Source organism: Lycorma delicatula, chromosome 3 (genome assembly GCF_047948215.1).
Source record: "Lycorma delicatula isolate Av1 chromosome 3, ASM4794821v1, whole genome shotgun sequence".
NCBI classification, from domain to species: Eukaryota; Metazoa; Arthropoda; class Insecta; order Hemiptera; family Fulgoridae; genus Lycorma; species Lycorma delicatula.
This window is the reverse complement of record NC_134457.1, coordinates 183,582,849-183,610,710: the sequence shown is the minus strand read 5'-3', so window position 1 is coordinate 183,610,710 and position 27,862 is coordinate 183,582,849. Positions and strand designations below refer to the sequence as shown.

General features: G+C 30.4%; 1 long non-coding RNA gene across 1 annotated transcript in view; it reads right to left on the bottom strand.

Moving 5' to 3' along the window:
• The window catches only part of LOC142321109 (uncharacterized), a 75,853-nt gene extending 68,945 nt beyond the window's left edge, over positions 1–6,908 (bottom strand). Inside the window, exon 1 of the long non-coding RNA XR_012755585.1 lies at positions 6,798–6,908. This is a non-coding gene — a long non-coding RNA (uncharacterized LOC142321109). The remainder of the gene's footprint in view (positions 1–6,797) is intronic.
• Between the last annotated feature and the right edge of the window lie 20,954 nt (positions 6,909–27,862).

The following is a 27,862-nucleotide window of genomic DNA, read 5'->3' as shown; positions in this document are numbered from 1 at the left end:
GACCTCGTATTACTTTTATTATTAAGTTGCCTAAAGTTCTATTATTAAAATAATAATTTTTCTGATTTGATAATAAATATTTAATTATTTATACGGAATGACTGTAAAGATATTTTATTTATTATGACGTTGTGATTTTTGTTTTATTTATAAGTTTTATATTGTCAGTTTTTCATACATCGGAAAATTTTTAAATCTGTTAACTCAAAGATCGTATAACGATAAAAATGATTATATGATATTATAACGATATGTGAAGTTTTACCCTTTATAAAATATATCCTTGAAGTTTGCTTACAGATGTTTAGAAACTGATTCATAATTAATTAAATTATTATTTTACACAACGTTAAACAATATTACATATGCATTTCCATTATTATTCGAACGCCCCCAGACAAGAAGTGTTATGTTTTTACTATCGACATTTACATATTTATTATATTGCCGCTGGCAAAAGGGAAATACCGATTTTAATTAAATCCCCGAATGGAACAAAACAACAAACGATTTGTTTTGATCTCGAAATTCTACTTTGTGTATCATGTTGTGAAACAATCAAAATTGTGGAAATTAACAGCCACTTTAAAGATTTATGTCTGAAAGAGAAATAAAATTTACAGAGTAAAAACGAAACAAAATTCTTCCCTAATTTTTTTTTTTCAGAATAGCACGAAGGTTCATAGAAATGTTGTTTAATTCATGCTGCCAGTAAACCTTCCAAAATTTGTTACAATTTGTACATTTTTTACACTATGTATTTTGAAACTGTAGTACCTAAAATTTGTGTAAGTATCTAAAATGACACCGATTGTGCAGAGGCATTAAAAAACTAGTCTCAACTGGTTTCTTTGTATTTTATTATATCAGAGTTATTTTAACTTGTAGTATCAGAAAATTTAACGGTCAATTTACTTACAAATTCAATGAAAACTTCGATATTTTTATTAGCCTCCTAGGTATGTATTGCTTCAGAGGATGAGATGAAATGGAAATTTTGTAGGTTGTAAAAATTCCACGTCAAAAAACGTTAAATAAGTTGTCTAACATCATAATTGATTTTTAGTGAGATTATTGACAAAAAGAGAAAATATATTAACAGATATTACACAAGTAATGTGTAATAATTATAATAGACCTTAATAATATTTTTGAAAACAAAGATGATGAACCTAAATATAAGTAATAGTTAGTAATAGCTAGTTAGTAATAGTTAGTAATAGTTAGTAATAAGTAATAGCACGAAGGTTCATAGAAATGTTGTTTAATTCATGCTGCCAGTAAACCTTCCAAAATTTGTTACAATTTGTACATTTTTTACACTATGTATTTTGAAACTGTAGTACCTAAAATTTGTGTAAGTATCTAAAATGACACCGATTGTGCAGAGGCATTAAAAAACTAGTCTCAACTGGTTTCTTTGTATTTTATTATATCAGAGTTATTTTAACTTGTAGTATCAGAAAATTTAACGGTCAATTTACTTACAAATTCAATGAAAACTTCGATATTTTTATTAGCCTCCTAGGTATGTATTGCTTCAGAGGATGAGATGAAATGGAAATTTTGTAGGTTGTAAAAATTCCACGTCAAAAAACGTTAAATAAGTTGTCTAACATCATAATTGATTTTTAGTGAGATTATTGACAAAAAGAGAAAATATATTAACAGATATTACACAAGTAATGTGTAATAATTATAATAGACCTTAATAATATTTTTGAAAACAAAGATGATGAACCTAAATATAAGTAATAGTTAAAGTAATCTATACACAATATTTCTTTGGTTAATGTAAATATTCGAGATATAAATTATCAAAAACACAAAATCATAACTTATTTGTTTTAATAGTGATTAATAAATTGATGATAATAATATAATAATCTATATAAATAAAAATGTAAATGTTCTTTTGTTCAAAATCTTAAATCTTCGACAGTTCTTCACCGATTGCTTTGAAATTCGTACACAACGCTGCATTCGAATACGCGCGTTTTTATATCCTAAGATGTCACAGCTGTGACAGGTAAAAACATGCTTTTTTGAAAAACAGCGCTATCTGTTGGACGTAAAAGCAACACATGCTATACTAAATATTTTACGATTCCATTCATTGTTTCCGATATGTGTGCTATAAACTAAAAAACTACTGGACCGATTTACGCGCGGGGAAAAAGGGAGAAAGCGAAAAATTGGAAAAGGGAAAGAGGGAAAAATCGAAAAAGGTAAAAGGGAAGAAGGGGAAAATTGAATAAAGAAAAGAGGGGAAACGGAAAGACGGGAAAAGGAAGCGGAAGTAACAAAAGAAAAGTGGAAAGGAAAATAAGGAAAAGAGAAATGGGAGAAAGAAAGGGGAGATGTGGAAAATGGGAAAGGAAAGGGAATATGTTAAAATGAAGATAGGAAAAGGAAAAGGGTGAAAGGGAAAGTTTAAATTTTGTAAGTTCCGTAATGTTCAATTTGAAAGTCATTAGACTTTCAATTGTGTTCATTTAATTTATATATATATATATATATATACTTAAATCTAGCAATAACGAAGCATATTCTAGCCGGGTCTGCTACTATAATATATTAATGCACACAAAATACATAATATGCTGATTTTGTATAGTTTTGATGCACGAAAAACCCGAGATCCTTATAAAGTTGATTTCTCTGCAAGTAATTTTATTACACAGCCAACGTTATCAATAAACAAAGTGATCAGTCGCTGTGTGGAATACACCTGTCATCATTTCAGCGAGCTGACTGTGCTGTCATACTTAAGACAGGCTGTTAAAGATCTTACATAAATCAATAAAACTTCTTATTAAGACATTTAATTTTTAAAAGACAGAGGTCATTTAAAATTCTTATCTTAGAAAACAACGAAAGAAAAAAAACAAAATATTATTTCTAAAAAGGGGATTTAAACATTAAATCTATTATTTAAAAATTAAATCTTATTTATTAAATGTTCATTATTTAGAAGAAAGTAATCATTGTGCAGTTCACCTTTTTCTTCCAAAAATGTAAGACGCTCTCCCGAAGATTCCAAAATCTTTTTTGGTAAGATACCAGAACCATTTATTAAATACTGAATGCATTCCACTTCTTGATTCAAAAACGAAATTTTCAAATTTGAAGAAGATATTGTAGAAAAGAGAAATTTATAAAACAAGCATCAGTTTTTTTGAAGTTGCTTGTTAATACAAATTAAAAAAAAAAAATGGAATTTACATGTGTAACGTTATCTCTAGCTGAAAGACATGAGGGGGTTAGCGTTTAGCAGTCGTTATGTCTGACGAATAAAATAAAAAATTCATAAAAATTAATATTAAGAAATCACGAATATGATCTTTAGGTTGGCGATTTTTAAAATTATAGGTTTTAATTTTATAAGTAATAATAATATAAATAAAATATTGAAAAATTTTATATAGTTTATTATTGTCATTAATTTCAAACTAAAGGTCTTTAAAATATATATATATATATATATCTACATGAATTTAAGTCTCCTTATCGTTTATTTATTAACCTCGTTACAAATGCGTAAAGTTTGAGAAAGTTCACCTTTCTTCTAGTTTATCAGTGCCATTCTAACAATTCTGAAAAAGATAGTCTGGAACTGATTTTATTCAATCTATTCCGTTTGTATTTTAGCAGAGATAAAACGTTTCTTAAAATATCAATGGACTCGGTTAATTAGATGGGTTTAAATTTGGAATTCTATGTTAATTTTGAACGTGTTATTAATATATTGACATAGTAAATTTTAAGATTATAGATTTTACCTACATAACTTTATTTGTTTTAAATTTAAGTAACAGTAGTAACGGATCAAATCTGATATTAGTGGAATTACCGCAGTCTATTACTGAACCATAATCACTCTCATAAAATGTAAATAATTTTCAGAATGAGTACAAAACCCAAACTATTAGAATTCTCTGAAATGCTCATTTGAAACTTGTTAGATAAGGTAATGCACCCCTTAAATAGTTTGTGCTAAAACAATAGTCTTTTGCTGAAAGAATGCAAATATACTTCAATCATGGTTTATGATTTATTAAAAATTATATTAAAATATGTCTGTTGTTATGTAAAAATAATAACAATAATAATAAATAACTTATAGAAATAGCACTAAATAGTGTATTAAAAGATTTGTTGTATCAGGTTTTTTTTATAATACAAAGCCATAAAAAGCCTATACTGAACATATATTGCCGAAAGTTTTAATTTTATGTTTGTAGATTTCATCGATTAACCTTTTCAAGTAATAATTTTATGTTAATTTCAAAGTTCATCAGATAATATGATTTACTCAGTAGAGATTTTTACATAATTCAAAAACAGAAATATTGAAATAAAATGCTATAACAAAAAAACATATTTACTTAAAATATATTTTTACAAAAATTATTCCAAATGTTTTATAATATTTTCTGAATATAAATATTTTTTAGAATAAAAATCTTTTTGAGACAGGAAATAATGAATTAAATGTTTAACAAATTTAAGATTTTAGTTGGTCACCTCGCTTCTTTGACATAATTGAGATTTTACGCGCCGTTGAAAAATGTTGAAAAGTGAAAGTATAGTTTAACCATAGAAAGTTTATTATTTTTTATATTAATAAGAAACTAATTAGAACCTGGGTAGGTAGGCGGCATGACTTAGATTTTCATATTTAAGTTTTTTTATTATTTCCCAAATTGTATAACACTATGAAAAAGAAAGGCTTGAAACCTCAAGCTATCAGTTTTGAACTAAATAAATTTGCAGACCAAAAGGGAGGAGGACTGATCTCTCAGACAAAAATATATTTTTGTATCTTTTTCTTTAAAGTAGAAGATGATATTAATATAACAATTCTACTATCTCAATATTAAGCTGTTTTACAAACTTTTCGAAAAAAGTACGGTATTACTTTTGGTCGCATGGTGGGAATGGAAGGTGAAAATGAATTTTCTTTACGCTTTGTTGTACGAGGAATACGACAATACTATTTGCATAAAAACATTTATATAAATTTCCTTATATATATATATATATATATATATATATATATATATATATATAGATTTATTTATAAAGTTTTGTGGCTAGAAAATCTCTAAACTATTAGATCAATTTCATTTAAATATACATACACTGTAATAGTTTATCTGACGTTGTGCGTGTGAAAATGTGATTAAGATTATTTAGTTATGCTCAATTAGAAGTAAAAAAAAGAAGGTTATGTTGACTTTGTAGTGATGTATTTTTCATACGCGCTACGGTGATGAGTTGAGTGGAGCCTTTTTCTTGACGTGTAACTATTTTTTAAGGATCAAGGGTTTTTTCTACAAAATTTTAGATAAATTTAGTTGATATTTTTTCAAATGGAAGTAAAATAAAATAACGAAATGTTGGTCTTATAGATTAGGTCTTATATGTCTCTAGTTGGTCTTATTAGTGCATTTAAGAAAAAATAAAAAATACAAACGTTTGGGAATTTTGGGCTTTTTTGGACACTTTTGGTTCAGTCAACTACAATCAAAAGGAGAGGTACACAACTAGATTTTATAAGAGTCCTAAATCCAAAATTTTAACATCCTACGGCTAATCGTTTTTCAGTTACGAGATACATACGTACGTACAGACGTCACGCCGAAACTAGTCAAAATGGATATTAACCGTTGAAATATAAAAACCGAAATTTTCGCGATTACAATACTTCCTTTACTTCATACAAGGAAGGAAAAATGTTCTGTGTACTGTTGTAGCTCAATTTAGTTTGACTGAAGTTACTTACGGCACTATGTTAGAAAAGGAGGTGTGACATGTATTTCTTCTTGTCTTAATTATTTGAATAAGGAATAGATTTTAAAAAGAAAAAATCGAAGAATACATTTATTTCTGTTAAGTTCATATAATTTTTATCAATTCTGATCGCTGAACTGGGTTAAAATCGTGAACCAAGGATCTTTACCTCTTCTTTTGATTGATATATATATGTTTTTAATAAAGGTTGAAATCTGAAAAAGAAAATTTTCAATATTTTTTCAATATTTTCATTATAATCAAACTAATTACACGTAGTATCTTTAATTTGTATGTCTTTAACCTTATTACAAAGAAAAAACACCAAAGAGAAAAAACTTGGGTAAATGAGAAGAGTATTACGAAACTGCTACACATTAAAAGTTTTCATATAATTTCGGTGGTTCTTGTTATTACCATAAACAGACACGTAAATTAACAAGCATATATAAAAACAGTATTAATATAACTATGAATTTCAATAGCAGTACTAATATTAAGATACCATGCTGGTCTAGAATAAAATACTGCATATAATATAAACAAAATGGGCCCGAATAAATTTGTTAACATTCAGAATAACAGTTTTATTTATTTTGTATGCACTAGATTCTACATTAAAAATGTCATTAATGAAATATCGTCATAAATATTATCATCGGTGGTATTTATTTTCAAACAGCCTGTTTGTCAATAGATACTTCTAAAAATGCACGACTATTTAAAATTTCCTACAACTGTTCAGTCGCGTGTTATGTCAAGATGCATTATTATTACTATTATAATACAGCTTCAGTAGAACGCAAGCTAGTCATATAGTAGGCGTATACAGAATAGAGAACGAATTGTATGCGTGTAAGCAAATGAATGCTTTATGGTCTCTATAATGCTTTATTAATGGTTTACAGATTATGCTATTAAAAACTAAAATAAAACGAATTTACATTGTATTAAATTTAAGCAATTTAAATAGTGTTTTTAAACTGTTGTTTTGTACTTACTTCAGATATTAACTCATTACTTAGCCTTTACAAATATTTTTTGAAACTCCTGTATTTAACCCACAAGAGAAAAATTTTACATCTAATAATCACATATCCACTTAACAGAAACTCACTACTGTACTAATCAACGTGACGAGTCTATTCCTAGGGAGGATAGCAGCAGAGTGCGCACGCATTCTAACCGTTGACTAGCTAGTGGTGGGGTAGAGTTGTCTTAGATGACGTTTGAGCCAACGTTCCGTTGCGAACAGTCTAATACTGTTAGGTAATCTATTATGTACTGGAGCAGCGCAAATAAGAGAACTGTTTTAAAATGTTTCTTGTCACCAGTTGTCCATTTTTTTTTGTAATCACTTTTAAAGATTAAACTATTAAATCTTGATAATAGATATAATTTAATTTAATTCTTAGTTTTTCTGATAAAAAAAATCATTTTATTAATGCAAAATTACATTTATTAAAAAAATATTTGGTATTTATCGGTTATCTGCCCGCCACATATAAGCGTAGTTTAAATCAAATGTTTTAATCAAACCCCCGATAGTCTACTACTACAATACATTGCAATTTACCTCACACGTATTTTGCATGTTTTTTTGGCCAAGTGTCCTTAATCGCCTCAATTATAGCGTCAAACGCGACATTTTCGCGAACGTCTCGCCGCCACACGAACTCGCTAAATATAATTCCAGATAATGGCGGTCCGTGACTTTGTACTTCTTACTCCGTCATTTTACAAAGCCGTTAATTTTTCAATAGTTTGTGTGTGGGCGCGTGTGGTTGGATCGACGAGGTTAAAACGGCGGTTCACTTTTAAGTGCTTGAATCCCGCTTCATCGATTTCGTTCGTTAATCCGTGTACAACGTTGATCCTACCACCACGTGTTTTTTTAATTTCTTTCATAAATGTTGAAAATTAACGATCGGGAACGCAACTGAGAAAGCATTCCTCGGTTTCTCGACATGTACTGCCAAAAATCCATTGTTGTGGCAGAATTCGCACGGCATTGTTTTTGTGCCTTGTAAATAAGCTTGTGTCCAATTCAACAATTTTCCGAATACCGCCAATCTTTCGATCATCCTTTTGTGATAGAACGTCCACGCTTTTTTTTTGTCTTCAGTCATTTGACTGGTTTGATGCAGCTCTCCAAGATTCCCTATCTAGTGCCAGTCGTTTCATTTCAGTATACCCTCTACATCCTACATCCCTAACAATTTGTTTTACATATTCCAAACGTGGCCTGCCTACACAATTTTTCCCTTCTACCTGTCCTTCCAATATTAAAACGACTATTCCAGGATGCCTTAGTATGTGGCCTATAAGTCTGTCTCTTCTTTTAACTATATTTTTCCAAATGCTTCTTTCTTCATCTATTTGCCGCAATACCTCCTCATTTGTCACTTTATCCACCCATCTGATTTTTAACATTCTCCTATAGCACCACATTTCAAAAGCTTCTAACCTTTTCTTCTCAGATACTCCGATTGTCCAAGTTTCACTTCCATATAAAGCGACACTTCAAACATACACTTTCAAAAATCTTTTCCTGACATTTAAATTAATTTTTGATGTAAACAACTTATATTTCTTACTGAAGGCTCGTTTAGCTTGTGCTATTCAGCATTTTATATCGCTCCTGCTTCGTCCATCTTTAGTAATTCTACTTCACAAATAACAAAATTCTTCTACCTCCATAAATTCTTCTACCTCCATAATGTGAAATATGCGTCCACGCATATTTCACATAAATAGTTATTTCAATCAACGGTCGTTTCATCCGACATATCCAGTTCCCGTTTACACCATGTTATCGACGATATTTCTCACGCCCAGAAGTAAATAAAACGTACCACAGTTAAGAAAAGTAATCTGGAATTTTGAAACCAGTTTCCAGCACTCAAAGACACTGATATACGATATTCATGACGGTTGCAACGTCATCTCGCTGTAGCGCTTACAGACAACGTCATGTTATAACTTTTTGGACATAGACGATGTTTCAGTAGAATCCCAACCTCAGTAAAGAACTGCACGGCCTTCTGTTTCGTATTTGGTAATTTCCAAATGTTCATTTTGTACAATGCAGATTAGAAGCACTAAACTCCAAACCGACCTAATTGAAGTGAAATAATAACTAGAATTAAAAAAAGAAGAAGTATTCAAAAGATATCAGTTGAATGATAAGCGCTGCTGTCAATAGAAATAACAATTATCAAATCGTCTTGATTGTTTTACTAATTTTAAAATATAATGACATTTAAGTAAATAATACTTAGCTAACATGTAAATTGATTACTACTTACTGTGTGAAACCGATGGAACGAAAATATATGTGGCGGGCAGGTAATCGATAAGAACCAAAATTTTTAACTTAATCAATTTTGGTATTTAATCGCGAAAATTTACAGTAAAATAATTTTGAGGGGTATCCTAAAAGGATACCCCTCTTTATGGGGTATTTTTGGTCGCCACGTCACCCCTCCGTATCTAGTCCTAATAACTTTCAGAACCCCGGCAAAAGGCATCTCTCAGCCTTGTTCTTGCCTCAGTCAGGATGCCATCGATGCGAATACCATATGTGATATTCCCATCGGTGTACTTCTAGGAAACGGACTCTTTGAAACAAAACCCATCTATGTCGAATCTTTAAAAAGACTGAGTGACATGAAGAAACCGAAATTAAAAACGCATCTACCTACCCGATAGGTTAGAAGTTGAATTCATCACGTAACCATAACTCAAAACAAGAAACAAAAATAAACTTAAAAATAAAACTAAACAAACAAAACACTACAAAAACATCAAACCTTATAACATAAGAATAACAAAACCAAAACACAGGAAAGATCAGGCGGAAATTCCCTTGGTAATCCTTTCTCTTGCCAGGTACCAGGAAATTTTCAACGATTACCCATTCAGTCGGAATGGGTATATATATATATATATATACCCATTCCCAGCCTACACCCAGCCAGAATTGGTTTTTCCAAATCTCATGGAGCTCTAATATCGACCCGATAATGTCGAACCGACAAATAGTCTCTGTGCGCAAAATTTCGTATTTTGCAAATTCGTAAATTACATGGTAGCGTCATCTAGTTGTCCACAATATGGACACACACCTTAACCCACCAGGCCAAATCGCTGGAGTCTGCCTCGGAAGGCGCCATCACCAGAAAGCAATTGTGTCACACACTTGTTAGAGTGAACCCAAGGGGCGCCTCGCAAACCAACAAAGTCTGGCTAAAGATCATGCGTATAACGACCACCCTCTGCTTCATCCGATCTGGCCTGCCATAAAGCATTGCCATACCGTTCTCTCTCGCGAAGTTTTCCTGAAGTCAATTCACCTGATTTCTTAGCAACATAACGCTGCTGATTTTCTGTCGCAATTAAATCTATCGGTTTCACGCCTACAATCACCAAGATTGACTCCCGTGAATTAGTACGGTAACCTCCCGTTACCCGTTGAATATATAAGTTAATAGTATAAGGCGTTGAGGTTTTAATAATATATCCCGATAGCTTTTGAATTTTAGCCTACCCGCTCAAACAAGCGATTAAAGTAAATCTGATATCAGAAATATAATACACCAAATAACGAATTTATATGGCTGATCTAAGCTGAAAAATTAATAAAAATTCACCAAACAAAAAATATAAAATTTGATTAGAAGTTTTAGAAATCAGAATTACAGTTTTTTAAATAGTTTAAAAGTCGTGAAATTCAAGAAAAATTCGAAAAATTAGTAATAAATATTTATAAAACTTTCACTCTTGGGATTTCTAAGGCTGCTGATCTTGAATTTTTTATGTAAATAGTATTCTGTGTAGCTATTTCATAGCTGACTTACACGGGATGATGAATAATTATACCATTCTAAAGCCGTTATTTATCGTTTAACGTACATTTCAAGTAACAAGTAAATATTATTTGTGATAACACCGATGCATTTAAAAATATGATAAAACAATAAACATTAAAAATGACTAAAAACTCATCTCATTGAAAAAGAAATTAATTTAGAGGATAAATCTAATTATACTCCATTTACGATAATACATTTGTAGCTAAACACGAAATATTTATTGCGTAACCCGTAGTAGTGTAATCTCTTGGTAATCTCTCTTAAAAATCTCTTTTTTATCTTGAGAAGGTTAGCTGTTAATTTCTTCATTATAAATGTATTGTAGTTTAAACTCTCAACTTTCAAGAGTGCAGTTAGTTTTCCGACATTTTTAATGAAACGTCCAGTTAATGAGATGTTCATTTGTTGTGTACTCCACTTTCCCTTACACGAAAGTTACAAACATGAATTTTTTCTTGTTTGTTTAACCTCCGGGACAACCTTGAGCATTGCTTTTGAGGATGAGATGAATAGATGAATGGTTTGTAGCGTTGTGAAGATGCCATGCCTGATCGGTATTCGAACCCGGGACCTCCGGATGAAAGGCCGAAAGAAATACTACTTAGACTACGTTACTACATCAATAGCAAACAAATCGTATGACGTTTATGAAGTCACATGAAAACGCGGTGTAAGATTTTTACATTTAAAAAAAGTTTCCTTAGGCATAAGCGCATCTGTTTATCTATCACTTAACCTCAGCTCGCTTTGTAACTGACAGATCATCCATCGGAAAGTACTAATGGAAGGAATAAGCCAAACACTATTTTTTATTACGACTTAAACATTTTTTAACGTCAATCAAAGAAACTTCATATTTATTTAGTTTTTCATATTTTAATTTTAGTTCAGGATTCATTTTAGTATTATTTATTTATTATGAACCAGAAGATGAATATAAAAAAAATTATTATTTTAAATACTGAAACTTATTCCTCCATGTATCATTATAAAATAAATACAAATTTTAACAAAAATATTATTCGGACTAAGGTGATTTAGATCACGACCTGGAAGTTAGAACTTTTATGCAAAAACGTAATCATTAGGAAAAACATTGATTTGAAAAGTGATCCTAGGTTAAACGTCAAAAAAATCTTTTTCTATAAATGCAACAGGAATAATAATTTACCCCACCGATTGACATTATAATTCTGCTCTACTGGGAATAACAATAATAATATTAATTGTAAGTAAATTAATTTATTTTTTTAAATATAATCTCTATCAAAACAAAAATTTAAGTCGCGTTTTCACGGTTTTGAAATTTTAACTGTATCAGCAGAAATAACGCTTTATTTTAAACGTGGATTTATTTATAAAACACTGCCTGTACAGTTAGCCCAAGACTACAAACAGTTCTGTTTTCAATAGATTTTATATAGAATATTTACAATTAAAATAATTGTTATATGCGTAGGATATAAATTATAACTCCTTTAATTAACGCTTTGTATATTATTAATACGTATTTTCAGTTCCTTTATACATTAATTCCTCTCCGTCATGATCAGACAATGAAATATGTGATATATATATATATATATATATATATGTGTGTGTATATGTATATGTATATATTTCCCAAACACTGCTCTTGAAATAAATTAGTATAGCGTTTATTGAGCTATTTGTATGATTGCTACCTCCTACTGCGCGCTTTGATCATTATTATAATGTATGTAAATCTGTTGTAGAACGAAATTTAGTCCAAATATGTATTTCTTTAAATAAATTAATATTTTGAGTAAAATAGAATTCCAACTATATTTTGTATTGATTTCGTTCATTTTCGTAAATCATGGAGATATTTTTAACTTAATTAATTATAATTTATTGATATCTTTGCCGCTCCTCTAGGTATTAAGAATAATGGTTTCTCTAAATTGAACCTAAGAATCTTAACCATCACTCATGGATCATTTTGCCTGTGGATACAACCAGGTTTGAAAATATATGTCAGAAAAAATCTTTTTGTAGTGGTTCCATTCTCACGAAACAGCACAGACTTCTCTAATTTTCCCGATAATAATTTACCATCGGCAGTTGGATACTTGAGAGTCTGTAACAATCAGCCTTCTCTAAACCGGGATGAGTTATACTTTCGTAACAAAATAGAAATTATTATTTAATATCAAAAGATAAGATTTTTACTGTTCCATTGATTTTTTGACCCATAATCAATTAAAATTATGTAAATTTGTTGAGAATATTGTTAAAACACATTGTTCAATGTAAAGAATATTATTCTCAACTTTACTGAGAGTATAAATAGCAAGTTTTTTTTAAACAACCACCAGGGATATAGTCGCAAGGAACCGTACTCTACAATTTACCTTAATAAAAACAAATATAAAGTATCCAACGATTTATTTAATTCTTTATCGTCCGTATATTTTTGTCTTTATCGTTAAGAAAAAATATTTGAGGTTCTTAGAAACTTAGGTCAAAAACATGGCCAGTACTTCTAATGCTCACAACACCAATTCTAAACAGGGTTTTTATTAGTGAATTATAATTCACTAATAAAACAAGAATTACCGCCACGGCAATACTGGCAGAAAGCCCAAGTAAACTAAATGAAATGTTTAATGAGTTAAATGAAGCTTGCGAAAGTCACGGTATGAGAATCAAAAAAAGGAAGACAAAATATTTGGTATTAGGTGGAGAGGTATTAAGAGGAGAAGATTGAGATTAATGTAGGAAATGAAGTTCTAGACCAGGTGAAGAAATTTCAGTACTTAGGAAGCTTTATAACTGGAAGACCTGTCTTGCACACAGGAAATTAAAACAAGAATATCAAGAATTAAGCAGGGATTTAATAAGAAGTGAAGACTGCTGTGTGGAAAGTTAAATTTAGCGTTAAAGAACAGATTAATAAAATGTTCTGTTTGGAGTGTGATGCTCTATGGAACTGAAACGTGGACGATGAGAAAGGCAGACGGAAAAAGAATTGAGGCATTTGAGATGCGGGTTGGCCTCGAATTATAAATGTCAGATGGTATGGCCACGTAACAAATAAAGAGGCGTTAAGGAGAATCGGAGAGAACAGAAAAATGTTAAATGCGATATGAAAAGGAACCGGTTAGGACATTGAATAAGAAGAAGGTGTTTATTAGTGGATACGATAGAAGGCCTGGTGAACGGAAGGAAATGAAGAGGAAGAAAGAGATTTCAAATGATGGATGGGATTATAGAAAAGGGAAAATATGAGGAAACAAAGAGGTTAGCAACAGACAGAACAAAGAGGAGAACGGCAGCCGTGACAGGACCTGCTCTAATGTCACAACACTATGAATAAAAATAAATGAATGAATTTGAGTAAATATATAAAAACTAAAATATATTACTGTATAAAACTTAATTCTTTTTGTTTGTGTTTAGTAAAAATATAAAAGTTCAAACATGAAGTTTTTCTTTTTTGATGGATACTTTTTTATAATATTGGACACAAAAGATTATATATTACATGTTAGATAAAATTTAAAAGAAATTATAAATTATTAATTTATTATAGTTTTTTTTTTATTTTATAATTTTTTTAATAGTTCTGTTTTCTCAAAAAAAGTATGAACAGAATCGGTTATTATATCAATTTTTTTTATATTTACGAGTAAGCCAAACCTTTTCTCCTAAAGGTTCATTCAGTATTATTTTCTACCCAACATTATTTCACAATATATCAGTCGAGGTTGAACATGACCCAAATTCGTCCTGAATTTATTGCCTCGCTATTTATATTACATAGACTTTTGTATAAAATATTCTCGCTTTGAACTGGTCGGCTTGGTTTTCCGTGTGGTAACATGCTACGGCTTTTACGCTTTAACTCTGTGATCATGTTTATCGTCCACTAACAGTGCTTATATAAAATAAAAATATTATACTTTTTATTTAAAAAATTATCATTACTTTTTAATGTGTAATAAATTATTTTATTTGAATATTCACTTTTCATTAAAACATAATATTTTCGGCATTTCTCAGAATCTGATAGCATTTTTTAAACGGAGTAATTTTAATGTTTCTTTAATTATATTTAGTTTCTACATTTTACTTTACTATTTATTAATTTTCTGTTTTCATTCCGTTTTCGTTTTTCTTTTCTTTTTATTTTTGATTCATACTCTTTTAAATACAATGCATTTTACAGATAAAAGTTGTTTACGTTTATTTTAATAATCTTCGCTGATTATATTATATCTAAACGGATTATAGTTTTCTTTTATGTTAATGTGCAAAACCTCCTTGTTCTATTTTATTCTTCACCAGTTATCCTCCTACTCTTATTATTATGACTGAAGCATAATAATAAAAAAGATTATTGTTGGATGTTATTTTTAAGTTTAATAGCGTTTTTATCTAAAACTAACGGGAACAAATATAACAGAAATTTTACCGAAATATTAACTATATTTTATTGGTTTAGAACTGTAAAAAAAATTCTAGATTCGCTGCCAGATTCACAATCGAATATTTGTAGGTTTAAATTCTATTGAAATTTTAAAATGCTAGCATATTCTGAAAGAAAGCCAGCTTAAATAGAAATTCAAGGAAGACTGCGCGTATATTCGTTTGATTATTTTTTAAGATTTTGTAATTAAAATTAAACGACAAGGTTTTTTCATCTATTTTATATATATATATATATATATATATATATATATATATATATAAATCTAGCGGTTTCTGTAAATCTATTACTCTTTCACGTAAAAAACTAATAGACCGATTGAGCTGAAATTTTGCATAGACATAGATGATATATCTGGAAAGAACAGAGGACTATTGACGTTACAAAATGTTACAAACTTCCAAGATAGTGGCAGTTTTAATGGCTTGCGGTAACAACCGGATTAAGTTCCTTGCGAATATAGAACTTTACTATGACCAAAACCTTGGTCAAGTCGACTAATCTATTTAATTTAAACTATTTAAATTTATTTCGAATTTAATTTTCAACAGTAAAGGTCCCTTGTCTTTCATTATATTCACTTTTGGTTATAGAGAAAATTATCATTAAATTTGCAACCGTGTGCGGGGTAAATTTCTTTAGACCAGCCTTCACTTTCAAGCACCGCCAGTTTCCAATTAAAGTTGTTTTTTCAATGACTATAAATAAGTTATAAGGGCAGATGCTTCAAGTGACTGGTATCCACTTGGACAGTCTATGCTTCTATTGTATGCTTCAATTGTATGTGACTTGGTCCTGAGTCTCCTGTGAGAACAAGCTGTATAAATATAAACTTCAGAAAGAAAAACTATAAATATTATATACAAGTCCATTCTTCAGATTTCGTTGTTCGCAAACCTTTCCACAAAAATAAAACTTAAAAAACAAAACAAAATACCAGTTAAAAAAAAAGAGAATTACATTTTTTGGGTGTTTACTGGGTAACGCAAAGGACTGTGCAAAATACATTTTTTTACTCGTACGAGGAACGGGTAACCAACCAGCTATATCTACCCATGTGGTTCAAAATTAACACAACTGCGTCCATATCGTTTACATCTGTTATAAGCTCTAAAACCTACAGGTTATAGTTTGTGTGCTAGATTCTCAATTGAAATGATGAACTGTGACGATGAAGACTTTCTTTATCGTGTCGTATTCAGTGACGATTCAGCATTTCATGTTAATGGAAAAGTAAACACTCATAATCTGCATATTTGGGCAACAGAAAATCATCACGAAATACTGCAATGTGAACGAAAAAACCAAATGTTTTTGTGTCGTATCCCGAGGGCAAGTTTACTTTTTCGCGGAAGAAACTGTGTCTGGAAGAACTATCTTGATATAGTACAACAATGGCTCTTTTCTCAACTACAATATGAAACCATAGCACTTTATTTGGCAACAAGATGGTGCGCCTCCTCACTGGAATAACGTTGTACGTGATTGGTTGAATAAAATTCTTCCCGACCTTTGGATTGGTCGCCAGGATTGTTAGCCGTGGCCTCCACGTTCGCCCGATCTGACACCGTACGATATTTTACCGTTGGGGGTTTATAAAAATCAAGTTCCATCTTTACCAGTCGACTTGAAAGATAGGATTGAAACAGCTGTCGCATCGATTACTCCAGACTTGCAGATTAATGTATGAGATGAACTCTCCTACTGGCTGGATGTGTATTGTTCGACGGACCATGCTCACATTGAACATTGACACAAAAAGCTATCGGTGTTGCTCTTTCATTTCATATATAACTTATTAATGTTACTATAACTTAATAAGTAGTACATAATTTTAAAATCCCGATATTCATTTTGAAACACACTATTTTTAAGATGGAAGCCGACTATTCTTAGATCTGCATACTTCAGAAAGTTTTGTTCGAGTCTTGCGACAATCAAAATTTGCTCTGAAGAAATTACAATACAATAATAATTTTTTATAAAATGAACAGGGTTTAATTGTTATTTATCAGTATTATTCACTCAAGCATGAGGATAGTGAATATAGTGGGAGTTCCTTCTCATAGCCCTTTCCTCTTGAATAAAAGTTTTAAATAAAAGTAGAAGATATATATTTTTCTATAAATTAAATATTACACTCAATGAGTTCGTAAGCAATTTCTTCATTATTATTATTTTTTTTGTTGAAATTAATAAAATATTTGACTTTTTAAATACTTTTTATGTTTCTGTCAACATTTTCATTAGAATTATTCTTTAAAACGTTTAACTACTGTAATTATTTATTTTACTTTAATTAGAATGAACTTTGGCCTTTGTTACTTCCTTTTACGCGTACAAGGAAGTAAAAAAAACATTACCTCCTTGTACAGTAAAAAAAGGCCAAAGTTCTCGCATAATTCAAAAACTATTAGCAGTAGAATGTTGAAATTTTGGATTTAGAACTGTTGTAAATTTACTTGTGCACCTCTCCTTTTTATAACAATCGGCAAAAAGTGTCCAAAAAAGCACAAAATCCAAAAAAATTGGATTTTTTACTTTTTCTTTACTGCAGTAATAAGCCCTCATTTAGAACTTTCCAGCGATTTATCATAAGTGGTACTTATTTTAATTGGTTCGAGAGTTATAGCCAAAAAAATTTTAATTATTTATATATACATAAAATGAAATTCAATCTTACCAATAATTCATCCGCGTTCTCTTTTCTAATACTTACGGTCATTCGACCATCCACAGGAAAAGTTATTATTCAATTTGTAATCATTAAAATTAAAGTATGTAGAATGTAAATTTATAAAATGTTAAAATCACAAATGGTCGTCATAGTGTAAATTTAGTAATATCTGTTACGTAAGAAGGTCGCAGTTGATATAAATTTACATTCTATATACTTTAATTTTAATGATTTCAAATTGAATAATAACTTTTCCTGAGGATGGTCGAATGACCGAAAGTGCTAAAAAAGAGAACGCGGACGAATTGTTGGTAAGGTTGAATTTCATTTTATTTATATATAAATAATGTTATATATCAACTGTGTCATGTTTAAAAAAAAATTAAAATTTTAACTAATGAAATATTTGGATCTTACATGGGAAGATCCACATCAATTTGCATCCGAATTCATTTCCTTTTTGTAATTTTTTTCTTTAAATATATTGATTTATTAATAATTATTAACTTTTTATTGTAAAAAAAAAACTTTACAATAAATAATAATTCTATAACGATAAAAAATCAGAAGTGATTATCAGTAAAATAAAATTTTACGTACTTTTAAAAATGTGTATAAGTAGTTTAACAGGCGTACAAGAAAGTCATGTGGTGTCCACATCAGATTATTTCTAGTGTATTCTTTACCATACGTGCGAATGTTTTCCACCTTTTTTAACATGATTCTTAATTATTTCCTAATTAAAAACATTCTAGCTCTTATATTAGTTCTTGAAAATTATTTCATTTTTAAAAGCTCTCACCCTTTTACTTTATATTATGAATATATATATTTTTTTATTTTATAATTAATAGAGCATGAAAACATTTTTTTTTTTTTTTTAGTTACTTTAAGCGGATTGAAACATATATCTCTGCTTTTCAGCACGGAGTTTCCACTTCCATAGAACTTCACAAATTTCCGCTTTAAGATTTCTTCCTTTCATCATGTCCTGTAATTTATCCTTCTACTCTTAACCTACTCCCATTTCTGTTATTAAGAATATTGATCGAGCACTTCACTTAAATACTTCTCCTCAATAAAACAATGCCCATTGAACCACGATGATGTATAATTTTTATTAGTTTTCTTTTTTATCTACTTATACCATCAATTATAAGTGAATCCTTTAAAAAATCATTCTAAAAATAGTTATTTGACTCGTAATTTTGTTATGATCGTTTCCTTCCTATTGAATACAACATTTTTTTAAAAATAGTCTTATTTATAACGTTTAAATTTTATACACCTTAGTCGGTATTTATATATATTTCTTAATTTGCTATTGGCATTATGACCAAACATTTATTAGCTGATTAAAGTAATTTATTGGTTAGTATATTCTTTAACTGTAACTTTATTATTGGTATTCATGGATAGTTTTACATTGAAAAAATGATTTCATATTTACTATTTTTTAAATTAAATTTAAATAGTTCAATTCCTTATCTATAAAGCATTAGTTATATTTAGGATCACATCTATTTAGAAAGATTTTTTTTTATTATTTCATTACAATATTTTTATATTTTTATAATTTTTTTAATATTAAATTTATAAATTTTTGTTAAGAAATATCATATCAGACATTTCTTTACACATAAAAATATTATACAAAAGTACATTATTTTAGCTACTCGTAATTGAAAAACGTTTATTACTATTTTTAATAGAAGTATTTTTACTTATTTAATAGAAAGGATATGTTTTAGATTACACACTTCTTAAAAGTTCCTTAATTAGTAAAATAGTTGATCTTTTTATTAATTTAATTCATTTTTGGCTAGTATTTTAAAGTTAATTTATTGTTTCTCAGCCGACTTTGGTTGAACTAAAATTGTTCCTTAATATGATTACAGTGAAAGAAACATTAAAAAAAATTCATTAAAATCTTTTCAAATTTAAAAAATCTGACCTCCACAGGTACTGAAACCTCATCTGAAAAAAGCAGTCTTGTGTTCAATCTTTCATAAAAAAAACCTTTATTTAGTTGTTTTATTTCTTCGATACTTGTATTATTTTTTGTGAGATATTTCTTTAGAAAAGAAAAAATCAAAATGTAATAAGTAATTATAAGGCAACCTTCTCCCAGTTTCCCACCCATTTAAATTAAAAAAAAAAAAAGAAGAAAATTGGACAATTATTTTTTTCCATTTTATAGATTCCTAATATTTACCACAATTTTTTTCTATACAATGCAATTGAAATGATAAAATTTTATAAAGAAAAAATTATTGTGCATTTCTGCGCAAGAAGACCTGCTTTTCGCTATTTTATTTTGTATAATAACTTTTTTATGATTTATTGAGCAAGAAGTATACAAAACATAGGGTAAATGAGAACATTAAAAGAGGTATATATTTTTTAACATTTAATATTAAAATATAAGTTTCTGTTTATAAGAAAATTAAATCATTATTACCGTATTTTGATGAAATAATTAAAAATAATTTGTAGACCTTACACATATGCATCAAGTTTAAACTCACTTATCAGTACGACTCGCTGCTAAGCGCGTATAAAAAATACACCAATACAAAGTCGTAAATTAAGCGTAACTAAAGGAAGACTCGACCAATCTTCATTAAATGTTCACATTCACAATTTCAGATATACTATCACATGTTATGTAAATTTTAATGAAATTGATTCAGTCGTTTTGGAGATTTTAAGCCACAATATTTTCAACTTTTTGGAACAGTTGAGTGAAACTCAAAAACAATTGAATCAATTTTCATAAGCGTTTCACATGCACAACTTCAAATACACTACTAAAACATATCTAACTTTTAACGAAATTGATCTAGTAGTTATGGATTTTAGAGCCACAACTTTTATACATAGGCATAGGCCTGTGTATATGTATATACACATATAGTATGTATACGAGGTGCGACGATAAAGTAATGAGACTGATTTTTCTTTGCAAGATGTGGCAACCCTGCAGCTTGCGCAGGTACACCATCTTTGACCTTGGTCTATAAGCTACTTCTAGTTCAAGCGTTACATTGATGCAACTGCTCAGTCGTGGTGAGTTGTGCTGTAATAAGTGAACACGTGTTTGTGTCTCTCATCACAGCTTTTTGGACATCTTGTGTTGTTTGAAAATGGTGTCTCTTGACCGCTATTTTGACTCTTGGAAATAGAGAAAAGTCGCACGCAGCGATATCTGGTGAATAAGGTGGCTGTGGTAGTACTGAAATTTGTTTTGAGGTTAAAAATTGCTGTACTAATAGAGCAGTATGGGATGGCGCATTATCGTGATGCAGAATCCAATTATCAGCAATGTTAACACGAACACGAAGAACTAGTTTACGAAGTCTTTCTAAAATGTCTTTGTAGAAATATTGGTTAACTGTTTGTCCAGGAGGCACCCACTCTTTATGAACAATTCCCATGGAATCGAAGAAGCACACAAGCATGCATTTCACTTTTGACTTTGACATGCGAGCTTTTTGTGGTCTGGGTGATCCCTTTGAGCACCATCGCGAACTTTGGCGTTTTATCTCTGGATCGTATTGGAAAAACTTGAGCTCTTGACATAACCTCCTCTCCAAAAGCCTTCTGAAGCTTAACATAAGTTGTCATCGCGTTTTCACCCGATTTAACGCAAAAAGAAATGGCATACCGTTGTGCAATATTTTGCGGTTTCATTTCTGTGATGAGAGACACAAATACGTGTTCACTTATTACAGCACAACTCACGACTGAACAGTTGCATCAATGTAACGCTTGGACTAGAAGTAGCTTATAGACCAAGGTCAAAGATGGTGTACCTACGCAAGCGGCAGGGTTGACAAATCTTGCAAAGAAAAATCAGTCTCATTACTTTATTGTCGCACCTCGTATATAGAAGGAAATTACATTTTAAGTGTATTTAACTACTTCTCATACCTCAAAAGTAAAGAAAATTCAATTTCACCCTTCCCCCTGAATCTTACCATGTGACAGAAAATAATACCGTACTTTTTTCGATAAGCCGGTAAAAAATTGATTTGTTACCAAAAGATAAGGTCAATAAAATATTTTATTATTAATTTACATTAAAATATGCTAATTATGAAAGAAAATCTTCAAGTAAATTTTTTTAATGCTTCTTTGTCAGTTTACTCGTAATTTTTTTAGAAATAAAATTCAGGGAAAAATGTTAAAACGGATAAGTATTCAACTTTTAACAACAAATTAGAAGTTTAAGCTTACTTAATTTCACGATTATATCACACAATTCTAAATATTGTTGATATTGAAAAAAAAATTATTAAAAACTTACTGAGTAGATAATGAATAAAATGTGTATGTTCGTTAACTTAAAATTTCCGTCATATCAAAAAAACATTTCACCATACCCTGTTTGGTTAATGAAAATTAATGGATAATATGTGAAAAAAAGTGTTTTTTTTTTTTTTAAAAAAAGTTCCTTAGAAAATAAATCTATTTGTAAGCTTACATAAAAGAAAAAATATTTAAAAAAAACGTATTTTTCTTTTAATAAGCTATATTTATAAAATGAATAAAAATGATTTAAAACAATAAAAAATCAGCAGCTTTGTAGAGATTGTAACGAGGGAGTCTTGTTAGAAGTTCTGTATGGGTAGGCGGTTAGTCAAAGAGAAATGTCTTTTATGAAGATAAATCATTTTAACCGAATTCCTCCTGAGCTATATTTCACTTAATGCTGAGTAAGACTATTATATCTGGAGAAGAGATGCTATCTCTGTTCTCCCTTTGCTGATGTTGCATACAGACTTACACAGACTGATATAGCAACATAAAATATCTTTCCTAGCTAAAATCTTTTAAATAACCATTATTTTCACTCGGTGGTTATAATATTATTAAGAAAGCCATTACATACAGCAAGATTTTCTGAATCGGCTGAATATTTTATTATTTACATTAAAAGATGATTCAGTTATTTTTAGTAATTAAGGGTTAGCGCCAAGAGCTGACACGTATTTATTTTTGTTAAATACTGGTTGTCCAAATTTCAGAAGCGGTTAAAAGAACCACAAATTTTATTTGAAAATCATTTTCTCACTAATCAGTATCCTAAAACTTTTCAGAAAAAATACATTTTTTAATTTTATAACTATATTAATTTTGGATAACCTGGAGATCAGTTCAGCCAATTCTACACAATAATTTTGTGATAAAAATTTTAATAAATTACTAAAAGTATTTATACATAACTACACACAAATTTAATATTTTTAATAAAATAATAATAATTTTTAGCACAGAATAAATTAGATAATTTAATTTTCCTCCATTCATTTCTTTCTATAAATCTTATCAAATGATTAGTTAGGAATTAATATGTTCAATTATTTAAGGTAGCATGTTTCTTTGTGTAATTTTAAAAACTTGCAGCGGTAATAGGCTGCTTATGTATTGCCTTACTGGGGTGCATAGGGGACTGTTGGTGGGGGTGGTCTCAGCCTACAGAACAGTGTCATATGAGGCGCTATGTGTTCTGTCTGGGGTCCCCCTTAATGGCATTGAGTAGAGTTAGAGGATGCAGGGGATAGAGGTACAAGAAACAAAAAATAGATTAAAGACGAGGTGGCAAAATAGATGAAGAGTGAAGGGGACCGCCAAACGAACAAAGGATCTAATCCCAGATTTATTTAGATGGTTGGATAGAAGATTCGGAGAGGTCGACTTCTATCTTACTCAGCTCTTTACAGGTCACGGAAATTTTATTGAGTACCTGTGTAGAATTGGAAGAAGGCCGAAACCGGGCTGCATGTATTGTAGGATAGAAGACAGTGCTGAACACACCTTTTTAGAGTGTGGTAAATGGAGAACACTCAGGGCCACTCAGGAATTGACGGGAAAAGCCCCATAGAAGTATTTAGATATATGATGGTCAACGAGAATAATTGGAGGAAGGTGGCGGACTTCGCGAGGGGAGTTATATCACAGAAGGATGCGGATGAGAGGACACTAGGTTTTTAAGGATAGTGATAGGGAAGGGCGGACAGCCCCAGTGGTGAGGGTCGGCATGCTGAGGTGTGCCGGCTTCAAGGATCCACTGGGGACTCCATGGGAAATTAGGTTAGGGGAATAATTGCAAAATTAAATTAAATAAAAGAGAAAAGACCCGACACCATGTCAAGACAAATCATGGTATGGCGTGGTGTCAGAAAAGAGGGCAAAAATAAGTACTCAAAAGATCTGACCGGCGAGCCGACCTGCCATGCCGGACATACAGCCGATAGGCGGGAAGGCTCGTTAGAGTATAGCAGACACTTCTCTGGGAGGCGTAATACCAACCAGTCGGACCGGCCCAGGGGAGTAGCGTATAAAAAAAAAAGAAAAAAAAGGCTGCTTATGTAACACCTATTGCGTTTCTAACTGAACACGTAAGAGAGTTACCCGGTCAATGGCATTCGTTTCATTTGTCATGTACCTCATGCAGAAAACATGATGTTCGAGTTTTGTAAAAATGCAAGGGAATTCATTCTCGATAAATTGCTATTTTATAGTAGAATTTATGAACAATATCAAATTTATTTAAAATATATATAATTTTCATAATATTTAAAAAAAATATTTCAGAGGATAAAACGTAACAAACAGAAATAACTTTTGGACATATGATCAGAAAGATATTCACAAGCATATTAATAATTTATTGTTAAAGGAATGGCAAGCTGGTTTCAGGAAAGAGTATTTGAAGATCTATAAAATTCATAATAACAAGTATATAAAACGTTAAGCTTAAACTTCAAAAGATTTTAGCCTACTTTATAGATATTATTGACGTTTTTAACTGTGTAGATAGGTACTTTGTAACAAGATCAGTATAACGGACCTAAGAAACGGATTTCTGCCAATTAAGAAGACGTTGCAGAAAATATAATAATGGGAGGAATCCATAAAGGGGCTAAAAGGAACCTTTTTAGTAAAGCTAACAGGTCCGTTTAACAATCATCCATTGTAATATTGATCGCTGACGCACCTAAACAGATGTTGTTTCATGAGATGAGTTACCGGACCCAGAGTAGAAATACATGGGAAAATAAAAGGGCGGTCGGTTGCTCTTACGCTCAACTGGGATGGTCCTGCAGGTCAAGAGGTAGGAGTATAAATACTCCAGGGTAAACGAGTTGAAATCAGTTCTGCGAGAGAGTTCTAAGCGAGGAGTTATTATTCGAGTTGAAGCGAGAGTTTTCTGCGAGGAGGTCAATGAAGGAGCGAATTTTTAGTGCGTACAAATTCGACACAATTAAGGTGACGTCACCAGTAATTCCAGTACTTGAAAACAAGATGTGGTTTGGTGAGTTACTGTTACACTATAAGTTAAAGAGATAATGCACTAAATTTCATTCACAAATTGTTGGTGTAGTTTTATTTTTGAACTGTAATGAAAAATCATTTTTCATTTGCAATGAAAAATTTCATACTAGTCTTATCTATTGTACTATTGTTGTTAATACAAGACTAGTGATTAAAAGTGTTAGGATTAAAAGAGGTCATGATAATGTCTAGTGCAATGGAACTGGATTCTGGTTTTCAATATTTAACTTTCTGTAAATAAATCCTTAAAACTACTTTAAATTTTGTTTTGTAAGAGGTGTGTGAGAAAAGTAATGAGATTGGTAACACTGCGAGCGATCTGGCAACGCTGTATCTATCGGTCTGTGCTAGACCGGTTTGTTCATCCCTTCCACATGAACAGTACGAGTTTCAAATCCGTTAAGCCAACAGATTATTTTTAACAGCACCATCAGTGAAGTTGTGTGTTACGAAAATGGAGCATTGGAATTTAGAGCGACGTTGTGCGATCAAGTTTTGTGTTAAACTTGGGGAATCCGCGAGTGTGACCTTTGAAAAGTTGAAACAGGCCTTTGGGGAATATTGCTTATCACGAACACAAGTTTTCCGCTGGCATAAATCATTTTTGGAAGGCCGAGAAGACGTTGAAGATCAAACTCGCTCAGAGAGACCTTCAACTTCAAAATCTGACGAAACCGTTGAGCGTGTGAGGGTTCTTGTGAGATCAGACCGTCGTTTAACAATAAGGACGATGAGTGAACAGTTAAATTTAAACAGTTTCACCGTACAAAAAATTTTGACAGACGATTTGGACATGAGAAATGTTTGTAATAATTTCATGACAATGCCTCGTGTCACACGGCCATTTCCAACACGGAACTTTTTACCTCAAAACGCATTCTTTCGGTTCCTCAACAATATTCCCCTGATTTGAGTCCTTGTGACTTTTTCCTTTTCCCGAAATTGAAACATGTCTTAAAAGAAAGTCATTTTGGAACTCTGGAGAACATTCAAACGACTGTGACTGACCAGTTAAAAACCCTACCAGTTGAAGCATTCCAGCGCTGCTAGCAGGAGTGGGAACAACGACTCCGCCGGTGTATAGCTGCCCAAGGGAACTACTTTGAAGGGCATAATTTTTTTGGTTGAAAAAAATAAAAACTTTGGTAAGTAAAAAGTCAGTCTCATTACTTTTCTCACACACCTCGTATGTAATCACCCTTTATTATTATTACTGTGGTTGTGATTACTATGATTACTATTTCCTTATTATTTACATTTATTATTATTGTTGTTGTTTGCTGTTATCACTATTGTTACTATTCTGATTATTATTGTTAGTTTTTTACTACTGTCGTTTATCATTCTTATTGTCGTTGTTATTATTGATTTGTCTTATTTTATTTATGTTCTTAAATGTATAGATTGTAGTTATATAAACATTTTCGTCAATCTCTCAATATACTGATCCAGCTGCAAATCCAGAAAAACCACGACGGTATCATAAACCGTCTGTTCTTGGTTTATCAACCAAATTTGTAACGTCATTAATAGATCAATTTGCAGAAATATCTCCTGTGATTTAGAATTTATAAATTTTTTGAATACTTTGTAAGTCGGATGGGTCCCGTGCATGAATAATGTTTAAGTCCGATCTTGTTTTTTTTATGTTTTTAAAGGATATAGATGAATATTTTATTGAAAGAGTAATTTGCATTAGGCGTTAATTAGAAGTTGTTGCAAAGATAGCAGACAATTTCTTATTGGTGTCTGATAGGCTTACGTTGCAAAATATGTTAAAAACATTTAAATAGTATTGAATTAAATCGGGTATGAAAACAAACTTATATAAATCAAAAATAATTCTTATGGCTAATTGGAAAAGTGGCTAATTATAAAACACAACGGTTTGCAAATTAACCGATAGAAGTTGTGAATAACTACAGATATCTCTGGTTATGCTTGCCTGAAGAATAACGATTTGAAAAGACTGTTAAAAAAGAAACAAGGAAAGCGAAGTTTGCAATTAATGCTTTTAATAATATAATTCATAATAATTAGTTCAAGATCGATTATATATAGGCACAGACAAAGAGCTCCAAAATAAATGAATTTTTTGAGTATGAAATTTTGAAATTAGACTCAAAATATTTTTTTTTTTAAAAAAGGAAAGTAATTTAATTTACCAAATTACTTATTTTATGACTACTTTGCTGTTTTTTGAAATTAATTTATTTCATTTTTTAACATTAAAATTGTATTTAAATGGTGTACGAAAATGTTTTAATCTACTAGAGAGCCGATACCTTAATTTTTTCGATAGAAATTTTAAATAGAAAAAAAATATCCTTCTAAAACGAAGCAAATATGTAACTAATTTAATGTCAATTTACTAAATTGAGAGCCTGATAATGCTAAGATTTAGGTTACATTGGTACATGGAAAAATCACCTGTTGCAGCGATACACAACAGAACAGTACTAAGCGCACATTATACACGGAATTGAACTATTATTACTTGTATCGATAATAAGATGGTTTATTTGGCTCTTTAAGAACAGAATACAGTTGCTGCATCATAAAATGCACTTCATTTCATCGGTAAAATATTAAATGTAAAATACTTAAATAAAGGAAAGTGTGTATAATTTTATTCCGGAATATCCAGTTTTGCCTGAATTTAGATAAAGGTTTTTTAATGAAATACTTTGGTATGTAAATATTATTTAAATGTACTAATTG